At 47.0% G+C, this 6,878-nt stretch overlaps 1 long non-coding RNA gene across 1 annotated transcript; it reads left to right on the top strand.

Annotated features, from left to right (window-relative positions):
- Positions 1-2,709: 2,709 nt before the first annotated feature.
- LOC121674009 lies at positions 2,710-5,735 on the top strand. Its single transcript, XR_006019403.1, has 2 exons — positions 2,710-2,844; positions 4,665-5,735. It is a non-coding gene; the product is annotated as an uncharacterized LOC121674009 (long non-coding RNA).
- Positions 5,736-6,878: the final 1,143 nt, after the last annotated feature.

The raw sequence follows: 6,878 nt of genomic DNA, 5'->3' as shown, positions 1-6,878 counted from the left end.
AACAGATATCTCAGTCACCAACTAGGTCATGCTCCAGACATGGAGGAGGACCTGTCATTCCAAAAATACAGGTCTCCTTCATATGGTTTTAGTGTGCCTGTACTGAGATGCACATTTTCTTCTTATATATTGACCAAGAGTGCCAACAGAGAACTTATTCCAGGTATGCCATCATTTACCAGCTGTTAATCTCACATGACTCCTGGGACAGTGTAACATAAACATCAGGTGCACCAGCATTTCTTTCAGGTCTTCAGCCACCTTTGCAACTTGTGTTGAGGGTGCAGTTCCTACAGGCACCAGCTGCTATGGAAGGAACAGTGACCAGAGTCATCTCCCAGGAGAAGGCCTTTGCAGCATGTTCACCATGTTCCAGCTGCATACAATGAACCATTCAGTTTCTGGCTCTTCCCAGTTCAACAGCACTTTCAATGATCCTTGCAATCTTCTCAAGTGGCAATGCAGTCTTCCATCTCTTTTCTCATACTGCTTTCACTGCCTGAAACTGCCTTCCTGTTCCTAGGCAGGATGACAGTCAGGCTATGAAGACCAAACAGTAGATAAATGAACAACTTTAAGGAGTAGCGCATTTCTCCCCTCCTGAATGTGTTATTTTTGTCTGAATCATCCATCTGCTGATTCTCAGTGTAGGATTCTCTGCTGAAAAAGGCTTGGTGCAGGGTATGAAATACAAGATACACAAACAAAAAATATTTCTTACAATATAATACAGGTGTCCACCATGTCTCAAAAGTCTTCCTGGCTTCCTTTTAATTGAAATTCTTCACCCAAGTCTCACATTCCTGATTCTTTCCACAGTAAAGCCATCAAGCCCTCCCAGGAGACTCCCAGTTTTCCTCATAATTCAGTATGATTGATACAGGATGTAAAAAATCACTTGATGTTATCAAGAACAGATTATCCCTCCTTGAAGCAAAGCATCATAGGATAAACTGTGGAATTTGATACTGCATGATATTAGGGAAGCAAATACTGGATTTTAAAGAAAAAAGAGACATTTCTAAGAAACAGAAAGGCCCTGGAAACTGGGTGAAAGGAAGTTCTGACCCACAGTGCTGGGAGGCACAGAAGGACTGGGGTCAGTGAGGAGTCCTACTTAATCCTTGTGTTTTTTCTACCCTAGATCACTGCCATGTGGGAGTGTTACAGAGCCACCATCCTTTCCTCTGAACAGTTTGTCTAATCTCATTCTGTCAGATACTCTACCAGCCTCAACTAGCCAAGAGTGTCCCTTTATACAGCAGGAGCTCAGATCCAAGACTGGCTGGGCAATGGAGTAATTAAGAACAAGCAAGTCTTGGACAGACTCTGCAAAATGAGACTGGAATTGGGTGTCCAACCACTACAACACATGAGGCCCTCACTGGGGAACAATTGATTCAGAGCACCACAAGATAGAGGTACATGTTTGACAGGCTGGAGCAGTGGTCTGATGTGACATGGCAGGAAGTATGATACTAATGCAAATTGTTAGTAGTTATTAACTAATTAAATTGTTATGCCCATAAGGCACTTAACACTTTGCAGGAACAGAAAAGAGCCCAGACCGTGCCCTCAGGAGCAGATCTAAAAATGCAAGCACAGACCAATAGTGAAAGGAAAACAACTAATATAGAAGGGGTGTAATGAGAAGCAGCACATGGTTTTGCAGTTACAATTTAGGCCTGGTTTTGCAAAGAAAGGTTTGTGTGATCACAAGATCTTTGGCAGGGGGAGAGTGTATGACATCACAGGTCTGTCAGATACATGTATGATTTTTGATACACTGGTCAACTAAAAGCAAATTGGATGGGTGAGAAGCTGGCTCATAATTAATTTCATTAAAATAAAAAGCCAAGAGAAGACTCTTTTCCTCAGCTCGGAAGTAGGTTGCAACAGGACTTTGCATTTTCTCAGACTTCAGAAAATTCACACAGGCTGCAGCTCTTAAAAACACACGGAAGAAAGAGCTTTTAACTGGTGCTTAGAATCAATAGAAAAAACTGTAGGAGATCAGACTGCTTTAGTTGCAGAAAGCTGACCTGAGTAGAGATGCTGCTGCAAAAGGTGAAGCAAAGAGGTATTAGAGAATGGCACGAAAGGGCGTGAGGAGACTGGCAGGGCTAGCAAAAGCTCACATTATTAGTAGAGGAGACAGGGAGAAGCATATCAGAAAAGATGGATGCACAGTCTTGCACAGGTGACTTTCATTGTTACAAGTTTCTTAAACAGTTAAGTAGGAAGTAGTAGATACATTCAAGCCAGGGACATAACCATGTGCTGCAGAGATAACCTTTGTAGCTCCATTTGCTGTGTACTGCAGAGAGGAGAGGTGCATGTCTGATCTGGGATATGAATGCTATAGTAATAAAGATGAGAGATGCAGAGCCCTTGATACAATGGCTATAGGAACAAAGATTTTGTGAATACTGGTTGTGAAGAAAAATGAGTTTGTCCACAAATTGGATGGATGAAGTAAGAGAGAGAGGAATTGCAACACCTAAGCCACAAAGGGCTGGCTGTGGAGTCTACTAGAAGAAGATCAGTGAGCAGCAAGCGTAAGAAAGATTAGGATTTCATTTTTATCCAGTACTTTAATTAATGGCAAAATGTGCAAGAGGGAGCATGCATTCAGGATACCAAATGAGAGTCTGACCCAGCCCAGCCCATCTTTTCCGCAAAACATTAGCATTTCACTAAGCACACACTGCTGTGCTGTTTCATCAGCCACGCCGCTCTGCTGTGTATCATATGATATGGCAGCCGCTCAGGCAGGCGGGGAGCAGCGCAGCCTGTAATTTCCTGGTCATATGTAACTGGGTGGGGAAGCGCTTGATCCTTGGGGTGAGGAATGCTGGAATCGCACCATGAGGCACCCTGCTCTTTCCTATTTGAGGCAGTTAAGGTGTTGCTCTTGCTGTTCTGGCAGACATTGCCCAGGGCATCCGAATGCTCTTACGCTCTGCTACACTTACAACACCCTCCTGTAACCTGTTTCGCTGTGCACACCCGGTCACTTTCCCAGCCTTTTGCCGGTGGTCGCCGCTACGAGGACTGCGGATCTGAGTGCGGCACACTCGCCTCCCCGCTGCCGCGGCTGTGGGGCAGGACGGTCCCCGCCGCCCTCGCTGCCGGCCCGAACCGACGCAGAGGCCGCGCTGCCGCGTTTATTTGGGAAACGCTCCGGGCTGCTGAGCGAAGGGGGGCGGCCTCTCCCGGCAGCTTTGCTGGCCTGCGCGGGGCTGGGGGGTACCGCCTCGCTCCTCCCCGCCTTCCTGCAATGGCCGTCGTCGTAGCCTCCCCGCCGGGCCGTCCGTCCAGCAGGTCCCGGCCCCCCCGCGACCCTCTCCAGGCGAGGATTGGTTTTTGTTTTTTTTTTTTATTTTGGGGTGGGTTTTTTTTGTGGTTTTTTGTTGGTTTTTTTTTTTTTCTCTCTTTTTTTCCCCTTTCCTGCTCCGAGACATTTTCCTACGTGCATTTTTCTCCAGTCGAGCTAATTTAACGAGCTGGGTTTGGCGAGGGCCGGGGTTGCCGGCCCCAGCGCGGGGAGGGCGGCGCGGGGTAAGGGGGCTCCCGCTGGGCTCCCCAGCCGGGGAAGCGCACGTCTCTCCGCCCGACATGAGCTGTAATTTCCGGCAGACATTTGACGTCTCCGACATCTGCACCAAGGCGCGGCAGCTCCCAGCAACCCCCATGGCCGGCAGCGGGGCGGCCCCTCCTGCCTCCTCCCCAGCCATTTGTGTTTTACTCATTTCCTGCTCCCAGTAATGAGGCCAGCGATGCCGGGGTGGCGGTGGTGCTGCTGAGAAGGCAGATTGTTATACACACAGACACACACATGGATGTTTTTGTTTCAGGATGAATTTTTAGTGCTCGTGAAAGGGAGGGACTAAGCGGAGCTCGCTGTAGCCTGGCACAGGACCAGCAAGCTTCCCGGCAGCCCTCTGCCAAAAGAATCCAGACATCCAGCCCCCCGCCCCGGCTCTTGTGGCCCCTTCTTGTCCGCTCTCTTTCCCCCTCGGCTTTTCAGGGGCGTCTCTCCCGGTGGCAGCACTGCCCGGGGACCCTGCAGACCTTCTGCCCACCCACGCCTGTGTCCCTTCACCACTCCAGCACAAGGTTCCTCCCACCGTGCAGACACGCCGCAGTCCTGACCCGTGACTCCTTAATCTCAATTTTTCTTCTCGGTCGTCTGTGGAATTACCGCAGGAGGGTGGATGAAGTCTGTGATATTAACATTATCCTCGGAGTCGAAAACAACTCGAGGCCAAGTAGATTCATTGCACTAGTGACTTGAACTAGGTGAAATGTCGACAGAATTACTCAACACCACAGCCCCAAACTCTCGGCACAGAAAAACAAACCTTCTAGTGATGTTTTGTATAGTCTCCAGCCCAGCCCCAACCCACCCATCTGTTTCATTCCCCAAGGGACCACAGGGACGTGGGCCTCCTGGCATGTGATCATCTTCCCTTACACATCCGCCACAGATGAACTCTGCCATTTGTCTCCTGTTACAGTGTACTAACAGGATTCTGTGGGTTTTGTTCAGTTTTGTTCTGTTTTGATTTGATTTTTTTAATTTGTCGTTAAAGAAAAAAGGGAACAAAAAACTTTTTTGGCTGCAGCTATCGGCTAATTTTTGGTTGCTTTCAAATGCCAAGGCCAGCAGGATCCAGGAATTCATCTACTGGTGCCAGCAAGAAAGCACTGACCCAAACAAGGGAGCCAGAACTTGGACTGCAGTCCTTGCCAGGGATCAGCAAGAGGCCAGAGAGACCATGCTGCTGAGTCATCACCGTTCCAGCTGCTACAAGCCTTTTCTGGGGACGCGGCTGTTGCTAAGATTCCTGGGAGCTGACTGATTGCTCCTTCTATAGTCATGTAACACACACATACACGTCAAAGGAGCAAGGAGCAGCAGCTGGGGCCAGCTCAGAGCGAGCACACAGCCTGCTGGCCGTGCGCGGCCAGGCTCGGTGGCTGTGCGGGACTTCGTCCCCCGCGGGAGCTGCGCTGCGCTGCTGCTCGGGGCTCCTTTTGCAGGGCTAGAGCTACCTCGCTCCCTGGGAGCTCCGTCTGCCTCCCACTCATGGAGGCATTTCAAAAATCAAACAGTCCAGGCAGTGATTCTGTACAAAGTTTTCTTTCTGTTTGTACTTGCCCGTTTCACCATATTTCTCCCCCCCCCCCCCCCCACATTTAGAGGTAGGAACATGCTTAAAATCTGTGCAGTGCATTCCTTGCAGGGTCACTATTGGGTCACTCTCTTCATGCAGTAAATAAATATGTTCAATGAGCAGGCAAGTAAAGTGAACACTTTCCAGTTCTGGGGCCCAGAACTGAAACTGGTGATATTTCTTATTAAGCCCTGTAAGGTTTCAGAGTATTCTGCAGTTTCACACATTGCACAGGGAGGGAATGCTTGTTCATGAGCATCCTGCATTTTCCTTCTCCCAATTTAATATTTTAAATCTTTTTATTCTCCTGCCTTTTATCTGTCTGAGATACTTGCCTCCCTCAGATGCTGCAGTTACCCTTGTTTCGTGCTCCACATTTGACACTCAACAAACTACATGTACTCAGGCTTTCAAATCTCACGCTATATAATCACATTTAGGTTGTTAAAGCCTAAGGGTATAGGACCTGTCTTTTCTCTGACATTAGACACATCACTGATTTCAAAGGATTAGCTAATCATACTAGCATTTAATAATAAAACTGATGATTCCAGAGCTCAGTCTCCCTGCTTCTTTGTTGAGCATTGAGGTGCCAAACTCTGAATTACAAATTGCGAAATGAGGATGCAGAGCACTTGAGTTTTGTGGTCACTTTTCTTCCAGTAGCACCTCGGAGTGCTACCCATGGTCCAAGATCACTTGTTTTAGTAAACCATAATACTAAAAAAAAGGCTCTCTGCCCCAAAATGTTCACAGTCTAATAATAAAACAAGAGACCAACAGTGGACAGAGGTAGACAGGACAGACAGCAGGAAATTAATTGGTTTTGGCCAGCATGGCAGGAGGTGTTTTTCACAAACAAGTAAACCAACTGAATTTTAGGGCAATTTCAGGTCAGGAAGGAGGGATTTTCTGAGATCCTTAAAAAGACAGTTTTCAACTCAATAGCTTCTTTTTGTGGGAGAAAATAGGTACCTATGGCTATTTCCAAGAAGGAGCTTTAACTATTGCATAAGGTCAGTAGCACATTTAAATCCACTTCTGGCCAAATCAACACAGAGGTGGTCTCTCAGCATATTAAATTTGTTTATGGAGACAAATGTAAGGTGTAGCCAAATGCAGACATGGGTAAACTTACCTGTTAAGTGTTTTGAGAAAGATGATAAGAAATCATACACATAGCAATATAGAAACAAGTAAAGTCTAAAGTGCTCAAAGTGGATGTGGGCAATCTCCATCACGCCAAATGTAAGAAAAGCCTGAGGGACACAACAAAAGTGCTAGGAAAAAAGTGCTTGGGGACTGGAAGAAGCCGCTCAATACTGACTGTAAAGCAACAGTTTAAATGGGATCAGATACAATTTTTCTAGCTGTAATTTATATGGTGGTTTAGGTATTGTAGAAAATAGAGGGGAAAAAACACTACACACACACGAAGCTTCTAATTACTTGCAAACGCAGACTCGGAAGGTCTGATGCTGTGCCTGCATGGGTGGTGAAAGACATGTATGGTGAAGCTTATCTTTCCACTCCCTGCAGTTACAGGCATGCTGTGCTTAAAAAATTTTGCAGTTACGTCTGAATCTTTTTCATTAACCAAGAGTGGTTTTATGCCCCTAGAGTGACCAGCACTTCAGTGTACAGGGAACTGTGTTGGGTATTGCTTGCAGAAGCTCACCACCAGCAACACAATGAAAA

This window comes from Corvus kubaryi, unplaced genomic scaffold, assembly GCF_017639235.1.
Source record: "Corvus kubaryi isolate FWS band 111438036 unplaced genomic scaffold, C.kubaryi_AGA036_p1.0 66, whole genome shotgun sequence".
Lineage (NCBI taxonomy): Eukaryota > Metazoa > Chordata > Aves > Passeriformes > Corvidae > Corvus > Corvus kubaryi.
Note: the sequence above shows the minus strand (reverse complement) of the source record. Positions and strands in the feature narration are given on the sequence as shown.